Raw genomic sequence first — 16,564 nt, forward strand, 5'->3', positions numbered from 1 at the left:
ATATGAGGAAGAGTTATAGTATTTTGTGATTGAATTCTGTTGTCTTTACCAAAGTGCAACAATAGCAAATAGTATAGCTAGAGGAGCTACCTACCTGTTGTCTGTGTGTGCTACAACTAATAAAAGAAAAATAAACTTTTTCTTGCCTATTGCCCCAATCAATCCAAAGTACCTGTACAAGATAATAAAGTATGGAACCTGTCAAAGCCATTTGGACTAAATCCTGAACTTCTGACATAGAATGTGGTAGATCGAATTATCAAGGCTTATTTGTAGCCAGATAAACATTTTTAACTCCAGCACAGAAATAAATCTTACTGATTCAAATGCTTCTGAAGACTGACTATTATTCTTCAGGTTAGTGAAAATCCCTATTGCTATGATGTGGTGGTTGCTAACATTGAGAAGATATTTCTCATACCAATTATTGAATTGTTCCTTTTATTGAAAATGAGTATATTGATAGGAGATAAAAGAAAGGAGACGGTAGCTTCTTAACTTGTGTAGAACAGAAATTCTTGCAGAAGCAACATCAGATTAGTATTTGGCTCAGCTCTTTGGATTAGTGAATTCTGAGTAGGAGGTTCTGCCCTGCTATGTCCCTTGTGGGAAAAGCTTCCTGCTCACACAAATATTTTGCTGGAATTTCAGACTTTATAAAAGAATCACCACAAAACTCATCACTCAAAAATCTGAGTGAAATCCAGTTGTTAATTATTTTTGCATACCATTAATTTTCTCATTAGAAATGTACTACAAGACCAACATGTTTTAAAATGGGACCAGCTCTACCAATACTTTGAACATGTTATTTTATATTTCAGAATGGCCAAACAACTGTTCCATACAGAAGGAATGACAAATGACAGGCTGAATAAACTGTGGTTAAAAATAACAACAACAACAACAATAATAATAATAAACACTGTAATGTCCCACATTTTTAAATACCAGAGCTCATACACTGCATTAGCAACTATGCATTCCTCCTTGCTGGCTTCAGACTTCTCTTTTAAATAAACTTCCTAGAGTGATTTAGTGTCCAGGAGCATTGTTCAATTTGGAAAGCTTCATCTGCAGGGTACTTTTTTTTTTTTTTTTTTAAGCTACTATATAGGTTGCATTTTGAATGTAAATTTTTAATTTCCACAGCTGACTACATGCTGTCAAATAATTTGATCAAAAAACTTCCGGTACACTCTTATTTTTAATTTATGACTTTCCCGAACTCATGTGTTGGAGGTGGTGTATGTATTTCACACAAGGCCCCTGCGTCGCTGTGGTGCTGCTGGGTGCGGTAGGCCGGGGCCCCACGGCAGGGCACGGCTGGGCCCAGCAGCCAAGATGGCGGCGTTTCACCTCAGAGACAGCCTGGGGAAGAAAGGAGGGCACAGCGCTGCCCGGCAGCCAGCAGAAAGAAAGGAGGAAAGGAGGAGAAACAGCCCTGCTGGCACCTGGGGGAGAGGAGGAGGAGGAGGGCAGGAGGGGCTGAGCAGAGATCCCCCTGTGGCCCCTGGGCAGGAGGCGGTGCTGGAGCAGAGTAAAGGTGTGAGTGCCCCTGCGACTGAGGGTGGAGGAGTGAAGCTGAGCTGGGAAGACATGGTGGGAAGGTGTTTTAGTTTTTGTCTTTGTTTCACACCATCCAACTCTATTTTTAATTGGGAGCAAATTAAATTAATCTTCCCCTAGTCGAGTCTGGTTTGTACCTAATTGTAACTGATGAGCAGTCTCCAGACTTTATCTCAGCCCATGAGGTTTTCCATCTAATTTTCTCCCCCTGTCCTGCTGAGGAGGGAGGAGTGAGAGAGCAGCTGGGTGGGACATCGGCAGCCAGCCCAGGTCAGTCCACCACAGGTTGTCTGAATTTTTTGTCTTGCCTTTGTCAGAATATTAGTAACTGGACACCGGTTTCAAAGCTTTCTGAATTTCTTCTTCTCCCTATTTTATATTTATCTTTGTTATTTAAAGACTGAGAAAGTAGGACAGTCTCTTTCATAGGGAAGTATTCTAACTAGATACTGGGTTAGCACTTTCCACAGGATTTAGTGCAGCCTGCAGCACTTCTTCATCCCTCACAGTACTCCTACAGTGAAATTTCTGCTGTGTTTTTCTATTGCAAGGAATTCACATTTTTTTGTGAACACATGGGAAAAAGGTTCTTGAATTTCTTTTGCACTTTGAAGGGAGTGTCAAAATAGTCTTGAATAAGGTGAAAGCAGGAAACATAAAAGGCCAATTAATCAAGTCCTTTATTATTTTTGACATCCAGATCAGATTCAAAACATCATAAAATTTTGGGAAGATTCACTGGACTTTGGATGACGTCCTGAATGACAGCCTGAAATGCAGCTGTACAACAGAATGTGTGTGAATTTCACTGGCAGTGAGAAAGCAAAAGCTAGTGAGGAGGAGGAACTTGTCATGAAAAGAGAGCTACCATGGGTGACAGTAGCAGAGGAGTTGACACAGAGCCATAATACAGTCAGGGTTCCAGATTTCCATCATGCTGAAGCTAAGCAGAGAAAGAAGGCTGTTGGACTTTTATGTGTTGCCTTTCTTTCTGAGATTTTACAGGTCATTAGGGGATAATAATACCTTTAAAAGACCTGACCAGTAGGAGATAGGAGAGGCTTGCTTGTTGAAATCTCCTTAATTATTCACTCATGTTGGGTTTATTGAAGAAGGAAGTGGAGGGAGTTTTCAGGTAGCTGACCTCTTCTTGGAGAATGGCTTGTGTTCCACAGGGGAATGCACACAGAATTATCCCAGAAGTAGTGAAAATGAATATATAAGGATTAAAATAAATCTCTGCAGTATATGGAAAACTGAATACCTCATGCACTTATTATTTTTCACAGCCCACTATCATTCTTAAACCTTATTGTATATTTTGCTGTGATGTGTTTTTTTTTTTTTTTTTTTTTTTTTTTGTGAGATGCACAGTCAGGTAAAATTACAGAAATAACATTAGAAATGATCTCTTTGAGATTATCTACCTACAGATTTCTTGTAGGTTAAAAGGGTATATCAGTTCAAACAGTGAAGCTTGGTCTGATTATTGCACTCGGGGGCTCCTTCCAATTACTATTTCTTATAACTACTAAGAAAGATCAGCTCCTAAGTTTTCTGCTCTGCAGCCTTAGAGGAATTCACATTGTTCTACTACTTTGGTTTGTTCTTCATACAATTTTATACAGGTATAATTTTACATTACCTTGGGATTAAATTCTCTCTATATCCTACATCTTAATAAAGAATTTTGCTTTAAAAGACTTCAGCAGATTTTTCTCTTCCTTTAGATGGCAGTCACCAAGGCATGTGTTTTTGCTTGCTTGTATTCTTCTGTGCATCACTTACTTTTTTCCCCACACAAGTCAAGTATAGATTTCGTAGATACATACATGACAGTCAGTAGGACTGATCATGTGTGACATGCCTGTATTTCCCCTGAGTTACCATTAATGTGGCAGTATTTTTAGCTCATCTTAGGTGGCCTACGAAGATTGTAGTTTAACAGCCTTTCAGCTGTTAACATAATTATATTATGCATCAATTCAGTAACTGTCCAGCATACCTTCTCCATAAAACCTAGGCTTGCTCTTCATGAGATTATCTGAGAATAGATAACATATATTAACTCTGCAGTATAGATTCTGTGAAGTCTCAAGACATTAAGGTGTATGTGTTTGTGGAGGTTAAAGATCTAGAAAGAAGTGTGACTAGATTCTGACATAAGGATCTGGATCACAATGAACAACAAGAAATGAAGAGGAGATAGGATGCTGAAATCTGTGAAGAACTGTTAACATAATAAGATGACCTCATTCAGGACAGCTTTAAGAGAGTCAGATCATGGGCCTTGTGTGCTATGCAAGTTTAAGTAGGAAGAAGAAAAGCAACGAGAGACTGTGAGGACATGATCAATAAATATGACTAACACCTTGTTTCTGCCTCCCCACTATGAGATTTTGATATAAAGAAGGATCTTGACATTTAAAGGTCTGGGATTAAATGTTACAGACCACATTTTCAAAACAAATTTCACATTAAATTAGGATTTTGTTAAGTCCCTCCATAAACAATATAATGTAAGAGAAGTCACCAAGCCTAATTTTGCTTTGGTTAGAAATGAAAAATATGTCCAAAAAAAAAAAAAAGAATTTTTTTTTTTGTTTCCCACAGAATAAAAATCATCAAACTTCAGTTAACTTAAAATATTCATACCCCTTTTGTTTATTCTAATGTTTATGATTTTGCCTTTTAATATAGCATTTGGTTTACGAATAATTTTCTTTCTGGAATTTGTTTTTTTCACAGAATCAAAGAATCGTCTAGGTTGGAAGAGACCTCTAAGATCGTCTAGTCCAACCTCTGTCCTAACATTAACAAGTCCTCCACTAAACCATATCACTAAGGGCTACATCTAAACGTCTTTTAAAGACCTCCAGGGATGGCAACTCAACCACCTCCCTGGGCAGTCAATTCCAATGCCTGACAACCCTTTCAGTAAAGAAGTTCTTCCTAACATCCAACCTAAACTTCCCCTGGCACAACTTTAGCCCATTCCCCCTCGTCCTGTCACCAGGCACGTGGGAGAATAGACCAACCCCCACCTCTCTACAGCCTCCTTTAAGGTACCTATAGAGAGCGATAAGGTCTCCCCTGAGCCTCCTCTTTTCCAGGCTAAACAACCCCAGCTCCCTCAGCCGCTCCTCGTAAGACTTGTTCTCCAGACCCCTCACCTCATTTTAATTTTATTTTTTATCTTCTTTGTATCCTCTCTTTTTCCTCTTACCAGCTTACTTTAACTTCGGATAAAAGAACAACTTTAAAATTTTGGAACGTACAAGGGAAGAGTGGCAGGCTTACTTTGACATGAAAACCTAACAAAATACTCAATTTCTGTGAAAAACAAGTCTACACATATTTTTCAGAAATGCATTGAGCAAGTAACATATCTGCATATTTAAGTCTCTGTTCTCTAGGAAGGCTGGACTTTGGCTTTACAGAGTTTTCAATATATAGGTTAGGAATTCAGGCACTCTGGACGATGAATATGCGTCCATTTACAAGCATGTTTTAGAAAGACTAATTGTTTTTACTTTACTTTACTACCAAATGGCAGTGGTAGTTGTGTGGCTTATAGATGACTGTCACAAAATGAACTTCAGGTCTTTCTGATGTTTGTGGGAGTTTTGCCATTGACTGCAGTACAACAAGAAGGTTGTTCACATCTGATACTATAGTGATTGTAACTTATTTTTGTCTGACATTGTCAAAGAGTCCTTGGAAGTCTTGTTCCAGTTGACTTCATATACACAATTTGAGATGTTGTTGTGGTAATTAATAATGACAATATTGCTGATCAAGCATTGCACCTATACTGGGAATTCTGTTGGCTCTTTTGTGTGTTCTATGACTTACATCTAATATGAAGCATAGTGAATAACCTTGAAGGTGATAATCAGCACTGTGAAAATAAGATAGTCTTTGTCTTTTCAGAGTATCAGATATACAAAGCTTTGTCTATAAGAGCTAGATGTGATGCTAGATCTGAATAAAAACTCACTTTGAAATTATTGGAAGGCTTTCCATTGCTTATCAAGGAGAATATTTATATTCAAACAAAATATTTTTTGAACTTATGTCTCACTTAAGGGTTTATGTTGATACTGTTGATCTTATTAAGAAAATAACGAGGAAAATAAGGTTGAATGCATTATCAATATTCTACCCAAATATCTCATATTCCCAAGTCACTAAACTACCCGTTTTAGTTTCTGCAAGTAAGGCAGGGCTCCTACAGATAAAAATAGTATGCAATCAAAGAGTTAAAAGAGGACATCAGAAAAACAGAGATGATAAAATTCCAACAACAGTGGCATTTTCAGACTACTCTCTACTTTACTTGTCTCTTTTGTTTTTTGTTTTTGTTTTCTATGCTTGTGTAGATCTGGCAAAAGTTGCATGGTTTTCCAAAGAGAGCAGTCACATCCTCTAAGAACGTGATGAAAATTGTATGCAACTTCTACATGTTGCTTGAAAATACAATTTCATACTCTGTCCAGATAGTACTGTAAAACCTGTATAGAAGTTAAGGTTACCTGTTGAAATTTTAATCTATTTACTCATCTAGAAACAGTGATCAATAAGCAATTTTAATACTTATTTTTGGTTGTACTACTAATTTCCATTGGGTGGAATGTCAGAACTGCTCCATACATATGTAACTATGTTGCCCTCTTGTGATCAGCTCTCAAAAATGAGAAGCCACAGACCACTTCAAGGACAGAACTTGATTCAAAATAATAATAAAATAAATTACTGATAGACTTACATCACTAGTGCATTTCTTTTATATTAAACAGAGCAAAATATTTCATTTTTTCTAAACATGATCTTAAATACCCATCTTATGTATGCTATTTCTATGCCTTCTTGATTCTCAGTGTCCTTAGGTACCCTACTAATTTAAAAACAATTTCTGCAACTGTGTATGAGCATTTTATTTGTTGACTATGATGTCAGGAGATTAATATTCTTCTATTAGATGTATATGTGTATAAGCTATCAAGCATCAAGTCACTCTGTTTTTTGTTCTCTATCTCATATAGTTCAGATACTGGTAGTTCCAAATAGGCAAAACTGTAGTGAAGATAATCTGTCACATATTTTAGATGTAAATCTGATTAGTTTCATTTGTTTGTTTTCTTCATATGTGCCAGTCATTTTCAAACTGTTTCTGTTTCTTCTAATACATATGTTGTTTGTGTGGTTTCAGCTAGTAACTCTTAAAAACAATTTTCGCCTATGAAGGGGTTTAAAAATAGCTTTGATTACCACCAACTGTAGTTGATAAGTTAAATGTCATTTATGATAGCTAAACCAGACTCTGAAAATGGAGAAACAGAACAAATAATGGTAAATTAGGAATAATGAATACTCAATTAATTATGAACATCCTCTGAAATCAGGCACATCTTCAGAAATCCCGGATGTTTTTACATGTTAAGCAGAAGTCAGAAGCAGCATCGTTAATTTCTAACCTTCTATAGCATTTTTCAGTGCTACAGACAAACACAACTACATCTTGTTAAAGTGTCTTGCTGTGATTCAGAGCTTCCATGAGATGGTAGACTCTTGTCTTACTGTGTGTTATGATATGAAGTGGTCCTAACTCATTTATTTAAAATATTTCACTCACATCTAATGTGACTAGTCTAAGACAAATGAATTGGGAATGTAGGACAAAGATGCATAGGTGCATGAACACTCACATATACAGTGTTTTGGATGCTATTCACTTTGCAAAAAAAAACAACACCTTGTTATTCAATACAGAAGATACTGGAAATTAAACATATTTTTCTTTTTTAGTCAAAAATTTAGGGGATGAAGCCACGTAGAAGGCTGAAACATTCTAGCACACTATTCTTTTCTTAGATTCCCTTACAGTGTTCCTTATTTATCTTAGCAAATTAAGACCTGAGAGTTAATTTACTTAAATCAGGGATTAATTCTTATTAGACTGGAATCGTTGAAGCCATGTCAGGTTACTTTTTAATTACATTTTTGTTGCAGTTTTTATGCAGAGGGTACGTGTGCTTCAGAAGTAGAAAATTCTTCACTGGACTTTGGATCCTCTCCTTAAATCACAAAGATATACATAGACTAGAGAGCTTGCATATCACCATCTTAATAGTTGAGGGAAAGAAAATAAGCAAGCTTTTTTTCTTTTTTCTTTCTATGTAAATCTAGATGCAATAGTTTCTCAAGGGAAAAAAAAATCAGAATTTAGCACAGATATTGAGTATCATATAGCTGCTTGATGCTGCTTTTCCAGTCCAGGGTAAAGGTATTTTTCAGTTGTAGAAGGACCATCAGGTGACGTACAGATAAATGTTGTCATTTTTACCTGCAGTTGCACCCAGCAACATCAGTGTTCAGTGGACAGAGTATTTCAGGTCCAGCAGCTGAACTACCCTCTATGTGTGAGGATGACTTAGCCAGGACAGGAGAGGACATCCCTTGACTTAAGGTGGCCTTCAGGAGCATGCTGAGCACAGTAAAAGGGTACACCTGTCACTGTCAGCTCCTCCCTCACTCCTTGACAGAGGCTATTATAGAATCTTTAAGGCTTTTGTTTTTATGTGAGTTTGTCTGCATATTCCTGTGTATGCAGTGGGTTGAAAGGAACTGCTTTGCAAAGGCAAAGCCCTTGGCCTACTGCTTCTTCATGATTTACCATTATATCTATGGAAACGGTGCCTTTGAAAGCATAAATGTTTTGATTTAAACATCTTATTACAGTGTTCCAAGAACATTTGAAGCTAGCACTTTTGACAGGTAATCCTAGCTCAGTCCTCTAAAGATCCTCCTATCCTGACTGCTGTAGAGTTTTGCACAGGCAGGTTACTTAAGAGAAAATTTGGAGCTCCGGTAATGCAAAAATGCTAAAAAGGTAGACATCTTTGAAATGGAGGGCAGAAACTAAATGGCAGAAAGTGTTCTCTTTGTGTACCTATATAGATTCAGTTACAGCACAAAGTTGTCTGATCTTACTGAGTAACAAGTAGGACATTAAACATTATGGTAACATGTAGAAAAAATACTTTTTGTGGTTATTTCAGTAACTATCCTTCTGATTCATTTATTTGTTTGTTTATTTTGGTATGCTTTGTTGGTTGGTGTTTTTTTTTGTTTTTGTTTTTTTAGTAAAGCAGCCTCATCTTATCCAGTGGTTAGCACCACTGTTACAGGCATTCATGTGTTTCAGATTCACCAGAGTTTCACAGAGATCTTTAGCTGTTAGAGTGGAGAGTATGCTACTTGCGACTTAGAAAGACTAATAAAGGCTAGATAAACTTACCAGTTTTTACAGCCTGAAGAAGTCCCCCTTTAAGAACTTTATTCGGCCTCAGGAGGAATACATTTTTTTTCTATAGTTACTCATGCTTTAAGTGTTGAAACCAAATAATGCTGAGAGAATGTGAGCCATTGATACTATTTATATCAAATATGGCTACTCATGGTGCCTCTTAATTGGCTTTTATGTGAGCTACAGATAGTTTGCAATAATTAAGCTGGAGGTAGAAGTTAGCATAGGACTTCATGATCTCCAAACAGCTTCTTCCGGTCTCAGATATGGAGAGTGATATCATGACTAGAACCTTGAAAAATAAATTGTTATTAAGGATATATAGAGTGCTCAGATTGGAAAAAAAAATGTATCCATTAGAAAATTATAGAGGTTGCTTTATATTCATTAGCGTCCCCTAATGCTTGACTAGGAGGTTTTTGTTAATGAACCAGTCACTTTCGTCCATATGATACATAATCCTCACACATGGATAATCCAGCTTGATTATAAAATATTAGTTTTATTCTTACGGGAAGAACAAAACATAAGAAATGTTTTCACCTCCAAAAAATAAAATGCTGTATTTGAACTCTGACCACTGTTATGAAGGCAGTGTTAACTTTCACAATTCAATTAACATCTTCAGGGATGTTAACCCATAATGAAAATTACAGATTGAAAAGAGTATATTAATCCTTATCTAATTAATTCAGTTGGGATCAGTTTTCTTTTCCTTGATCAAAGCTTTTTGTTCTTTTTTTTTTTAATCAAATAATTTTATGTTCAGGTTTATAGAAACAATATTTTTAGAAACATCATAATAGCCTTCTTACAAAATGGGTAAGTCAGGGCACAGGTATTTTTGATGACGTGCATAGAGGAAAGAGTTACATTAGCTCATTACATTAAAAAAAAATGTTTTTACTCAATTGTAACTTGTGAGTTTAACTTCACAGAAGTGAAGGTATACATGTAGTAATATAGATATATAAATAATAACAAGAATGCTGTATTACAGAAATCTAAGCAAAATAAAGATGTTGGGGGTTGGCAGGATGGAGGTGTTAAAACTGGAATGCATGTGAAGGAAAAGTGAAGTGATCCATGTGAAGGAAAAGCAGGTTAGCAAAATGGAATATATGATGTAAATGAATATGTCAGAAAAAATATTTTTATTTGTTTTGGTCGTAAAGAAAATAGTGTACAACTGTATAAATGCAGATGAAGGTAAAAAAGGCATTTCAGTGGTGGCTTTTGAAGTCATTGGTGACCCAGATTTCAGATCATAGTGCACATGATTTAAAGCTCAGGCCTTTCTCCAGCACACTCCTCTCAATAAATATACATTAGATTCATGTACAAGGAATGTTTTGCTAAGGGCAGATGCAACAGTTATCTAAAGACAGATGCTGTGAAACCTGCAGGGCAGTGTAATGTGGGGCAAGAGTTCACGTTTTCCATCCCTTTAGAAAGCTTTGTATGCTCTCTCAGGGAATCTGTATTTGTGCTCTGCAGCAGCATAAAATCTATATCTGAGCTCCAACTGTTATATAAAATCACATACATTGTCTACATCAATATATGTTTTAGTCCTTCCAATATCATTTAGAAGTTATTATTATCAAGATGCAGTTTATTTAGAGAACATTTTCTGTGAGAGTTCAAAGTAGATGGCGCAATTCTATTGGGACAAGAGAATTGCTGATATTCTTACAGATGGTTAATTTGTCCCCTTGTTGCATATTTGGAACTGAACAATGTGCATTGTTTTATATCCTGTTTGACTTTGAGAAGTTGAGATATGACACTTTTCTGATATGCAGGGTAGCTGTCTGACTTGTATAAAACGTGCCAAGCAGTAGAGTGAAATATGTGTGAGACCTTGGAAAAATAAACTAATAACATTTGTTTGCCTGCAGAATGTAATTCTTGTCTGTGTGGTATGGCTGGAGAGTGAGAAGCAAAGATAGTTGCATGCCACTTTTCTGCACTCAAAATGTCACGGTTTCCTGCAGACTAACTTGTCCTTCAGCTACAACTTACTGCTAGTTTTTAAGCACTTCCTGATTGACTCCAAATTACCCAAGTAGATTTTGCTCTGGAATCCCTTCCTAATCTTATAATAAGGAAGATGTTAAGTGGGTGATCTGAGCTTTATACTGTGTGAGAGATTTCTCTCAACACCTGACCTATAATAGGTATGCAGAGCTTTTAATCAAATTATCTGTCAGAGAAACTTAATGCTCGTTATTATACCTATCTTATTGGTGGTAATGTTAATGGAAAAAGGAAGCTAATATAATATCATACAAAATTCAGAACCAGAAAATGGGTTAGAATTTAAGACTATTCTGATCCATGTTAAATTCTAGACTGCTAAAATAAAACTTATTTAGGCTTTGAGAATACATATATAACTACAACCTAGAGACTAAATTCTTTTGTCCTTGTTCAAGCAAATCCTGCCCTTAGACTAAACTGGAAATTTAGATTGAGTGAAGACCGCAGAATTGAGCCCTAAAGGAATATGATTACTGCAATAAAGACACAAGAGAGTTGGAGTAAAAATAATGCTAGCAACATGTAACAACAGAACAATATTACTTAGGGAAACATTAGAATTGGATGAGTTAATTAGAAACAAGACTTTGATCTAATGCTTCTGACAGTATTTATGTTCAGCGTAACCTATAATTTGTATTACCTCAACTCTGTCATATACTTTTTCTATTTTATAAGTAGTGTTTGCCTATCTTTTACTGCTCATGAAAGAATGTTTTGCACTGTCAACAGATTTGCTTGCTGTTAATAAAAGATTATAACTAAAAATATAATGATATGTCAAACAGAACTAACCCTCCAGAGAAGCTAGGCAGATGGAAGTAGTGCTGTGAAAATGAATGCATTGTAATTCAAATCATTTGCTTTTCTGCAACAAATTATCTGTTAAGTCCCACCCATAACATACTAATGATGAAGCAGAACTAGAACAAACTTATGGATTGATTTTGCTATCGTTTAAATTGATATGAAACCTATGTAACAGCATTTGACATCAACAGTGTTATTTCAGATTTACAATGACGTAAATTAGGGCTCAATAAGCAGAAAATTAGTAAAGCTAAGTGCTTTAAATACATTTTAAGCTCAATGAAAAGTCTATTATTTCACTGATGAGCTCTATCCAGTTCCAGTTTAAAATCTGCTAGCTCTTACAAAAACGCATGCATTAAGACTGCTTTGAAAACAGATCTATGTTCATTGAAGAGACATTTTTAATTTCCTCTTTTTAATGCATATTTTCACTATTCAGGTTATCTGAATCTCTTTTGCATAGTTTATTCTCAGGAAAATATCTGACGGTTAAAATACAGGAAATATTTTTACTCTGACAATTTTTATTTTTTTTTAAGTAGTATAATTATGTATGTAGGTTAATTTGACAACAAGCAGGACTGTACATTTTTCAGTAGTAATCTGAAATGAATTCTTCCATGTGAAAGCCACATAAGCACATTCCTATTATTTATTCACAAAATTAAAAAATCAATCATGTTAAGTGTGATGTCTGCGTTAATAAGAGAGGCTAACTGCATTTTCATTTGTGCCTTTCCTAACATAAGAAAACTTCATAAAGGAAGGCTACATATTTTCATGGAAACATAATTCCACCTTTCTTTCCAAAGTGATTTATTAACATGGTCTTCAATGTTCATGCAGAATTCTAGTGAATAAGTCTCAGGGAATTACATTCCACACAATTTTGTTCAAGAGGTCATTTTCAAAAAATCTCATCTTTTATTATTTGATATGTCCGTTCCTTCTGACATTTTGCTGAATGTTGCAAAGCAAAACATAAATATTTTTCAAATCAGCCTTTGTTTCTTTTTCTTCTGGAAACTTTTAGTTCTGTCTTCACATTTCCTGCTCTCCTTCTCTTTCTCTCACAGACATTTAATGACATTTTTAATTGGATTCTGATACTTTCCTCATTAATTCCAGGTAGCTGTAACTACAAGACTTATTATGGGAAAATACAAACGCTTATGACATTGTCATGAGGTGAAGCCTATCCAAAAGCAATGCTTGTATGGGACACAGACTACATTGGCCCATGGTTAGTATTCCTCCAGTAAGTAGAGGAAATAAATAAATATAAATAATAATAATAATAATAATAATAAAAGAAAATAGCAGGGATGAACTTTGTTAAATAAATGTTAGCATCATTACCTTCCTGTAATATAGCAGGGGTGGGAGGCCAGAGGGCAATAGTAATCCAAATAAGAGCTGCTAGTTGGCCTTAGATATGAGGAAACTCACAGAGATTATGCTGGAACTACATTGGATAGCAGGGCTGTTTGTGGTTTATGTTGACACTCTATTTGAAGAAAAAAAAATAATAAAAAACCAGTAACCATTGAAAAAGCAGCCTCTTCATGGAGGGGAGGTTGCATTACCTGATGTGAAACTTCCCTGGGCTGCCAACCAGAACATGGAAATGCTGAGGTGGTCTAAACTGGGCTGGACCTGCTGGTGTCAGTTTTTTTTGCCTAGCGTTTTGTTTTGAGAAATGCATTAACGCTATCTGATATAAATCAGAAAAAAAATATATATTAGCTATTGCTATCCCCCTTTTACATTTATTCTGCTTAACAAATGGAAAGAGATTACATGTTATGGAGTGGTGTGGTTATGCTCTTGTGGCTGCTCCGTCCAAATTTTCCTGTGAGAGACATTCTGGAAGAGTTTCAGTTAGTATAGTTTTCCTAATTAGGAATGCATCCAACCTGCTGGATCTTAACCTACCACCAGTCTACATAAAAGGACTTTTAAGAAAATTTACGTTCCCCAGTGATCTACTAAGATGAAAATCAGGGTCTACAAATAAAGACTGAAACCTTAAATGGCCCCTGTGTTATTCCAATATGCAGTCAGTATGTAATCAAAATAAGATTAAATCTTTGTTTACTGCTGAGTGAAATTAGAGCTGGATAAGAGCTTTTCTGATAAACTAGAGATAGTTTTTCTTCCTCTGTGAAGTGATAAAGAGAACTTGGCTTTTTTAATTAAAGATCCTAAGGTGAGAGACAAAGCTGGTGATATATTGCTTTGGACTAATTAGTTGGTTTATTTATTTATGGGCTTTATTTATTTTTTAATATTTTGTAATAAATCTTACTAGAATATTCAGTTATGTTTTATTAGCAGAAAACATCAAATAACTTTAAATATTTTCTCTGTTTTGCAACTATTGACATACAAAAATAAATACCCTTATTTTGTTGTTAAAAAAAACCACATACTATTTATTCACAGCTTTGATTCACCTTCACTGAGCAAGCAACTGCTGCTTTTTAAGGCAGCTCCCAGGCATTTATTATTGCCCCTTTTCCAGATGTTACTGTTCTACTGCAGAGTCAGCAGAATGGAGTATGTGGGGGTGCTTCAGCTGTTCCAGTTTAGCTCAGCAAATTAGCTTTAATTTTTGATTAAATGACTTGGGCCAAAAGTCTGGGCTGAGAATGGAAATTGCTTCAGGGTTAGTGTATGCTGAGTTCTTCTGTAAGATGATTTTTTTTTACAGAGATTCAGCAATGTCTTAAACTACAGCAAATATTACCAGATCTCATCTGTAAAAGATCTTACACTTTAGTGACCAGAGTTTCTGTCAAAATTAACTCAATCAGTTTGGACTTACCTACTTTAGTTTTGCAAAATGACCTTGACTTTATTAGGCAGAGTTGAAAAAGTGTGACTGAAGGATGTTCTTCTTTGCAAGTTGACACAATTGTTTTTGGGCTTCAGCTGTGACCTGCTGCAAAGAAATCTGTAAAACAATTTTCTAAGAGGGTTGTCATCTTATATGTGCCTACGTTCTCTGTTGGTACTGCTGCCCACTGAGTTTCCTTGACTCATCTGTTCTACCTCCTGGAAATGTGGTTATCTTACCATGCTTCAGATAACAAATTCAACTGAAAAAATGTTAATTTTTTTTTTTACAGATCGCTAGAAAATTACCAAGCATTTTTGAAGCATGGTTATCAGTTCCTCATCACTACTTGGAATTTTAATAGCATAAGAAAGTAATTTACAGGTAGCATTAGGAGTATACAAACTATACTTTACAAATTTTTATGCACAGAATAGAAATATTGTATTTCTTTGAAAACATGGGTACATATTAATGCAGTGGCTATTTAATTTGAGTAGTTACAAATGTTTAGTGTAACAACCAAACAGAAAATTAGCGCAATCCCAAGGTGATCTATTCGGAACTTAATAGGGTATGGCAGATCTTACAGCCCATAGCAGAGACTGTAAACCAGCAATAAATACACATTGTGAAAAAGCTCATAGGTGTTTCCGGATGGTGTGATTATGGTGGGGCTGGAAGTTCTGCTTAATTGTCTGTGTAGGTACTTAGAGTTAAGAGGAAATCTTGCTGTTAGTGATATAGGTCACCACTAGAAATTTATCAGGTTTTTCCTCCCTAAATTGCTTGGGTTTAATTGTGACTTAAATACATCCCCTTGTTTACAAAATAATCTGCTATGAAGTATATTTATTTATTTATTGTTATACTAATACAAGTTCACTAACATATTCTTTTCTAATGCACATAAATTGTGGTGTATTATTTATAAATCTTTATAATAAATAATTTAATAGTAAAATGACAAATGTGTACTTAAAGTTTTGTAGGAGTATTTCTGCAAACACCAGAATCAAGGGAAAGGAGGTATTCCAAAACTTCTACTCTCTGTACCAAACTAAATTAACTCATATATTATTTGGGGACATTTTTGACTACAGTAGATGCCCATCCAATAAGTGGTAAATGAAGGTTATTTTATGTAAGATAATAATTTTAAATATGCTGAAAAAATATTTTTATATGTTTAATTTGTTGAAAATTTCAACATCGTTTCACAATTTTCCTTATTTTTGTACCTACTACCAAATACAACTCTAAGAAATGCTCATTTTTTAACACTTCGAAAGAAAATTTAGTAATCATTGGGCTCTTGGTTGATTTATGTAGGAAAAAAAAAGGGGGGCGGGGGCGAGGGGTGTCAAGGGATACTCAAAAAACTTTCTTGATGTGTAATTTTGTATGATCCTCAAAAAAAAAATCTGAAAATATTAATAGAATAGAATTATAGTATCCCAAACTACAGGTAGCACTGAATCATTTTTAGCTTTCTACTTGATCACTGTGTACATCACTAAGATTTGAATCTGTAAAGTAATTCCTACTCCAGCTAGTATTACTTTATGATTGTAACTGCCCATCCCCAGGACATGATTCTTAAAGTCTGTGGTGATGGGGAAGATGTACTGATAACCTTCACTTTCTCCTGTGATTTACTTCTAAGCCAAGGATTTAACAATAATTTTCCATTAAGTCTGTGAAACTGACTTACATTAAGTCTGTGAAGAGTTAAAACTGTTTTTTTTTTTTTTTTTAAATGCTGTTCCAAGACAACGTTCAGTTAGTCTTGCAAGCATGGATAGCTTGTTTAAAGTCTATTAGCTTGCTGTTCATGTAGCAACAAGTACTGGAAATGTTCTGTAATATCTTGGTTTGTGACTTGCAGACAAATAGCAGGTGAGATAGCTGTCTCAGGCTCTCCCCCTTTTACCCTGAATCTTCTGATCCTTCTGCATTGAATGTAATTTTCTTCTCAGCTCAATTTTTAG

At 35.3% G+C, this 16,564-nt stretch overlaps 1 long non-coding RNA gene across 1 annotated transcript; it reads left to right on the forward strand.

Moving 5' to 3' along the window:
• Positions 1-1,111: 1,111 nt before the first annotated feature.
• Positions 1,112-15,486, forward strand: LOC136790128 (uncharacterized). Its single transcript, XR_010829480.1, has 3 exons — positions 1,112-1,546; positions 12,863-12,977; positions 14,866-15,486. It is a non-coding gene; the product is annotated as an uncharacterized lncRNA (long non-coding RNA).
• Positions 15,487-16,564: the final 1,078 nt, after the last annotated feature.

This window comes from Anser cygnoides, chromosome 2, assembly GCF_040182565.1.
Source record: "Anser cygnoides isolate HZ-2024a breed goose chromosome 2, Taihu_goose_T2T_genome, whole genome shotgun sequence".
Lineage (NCBI taxonomy): Eukaryota > Metazoa > Chordata > Aves > Anseriformes > Anatidae > Anser > Anser cygnoides.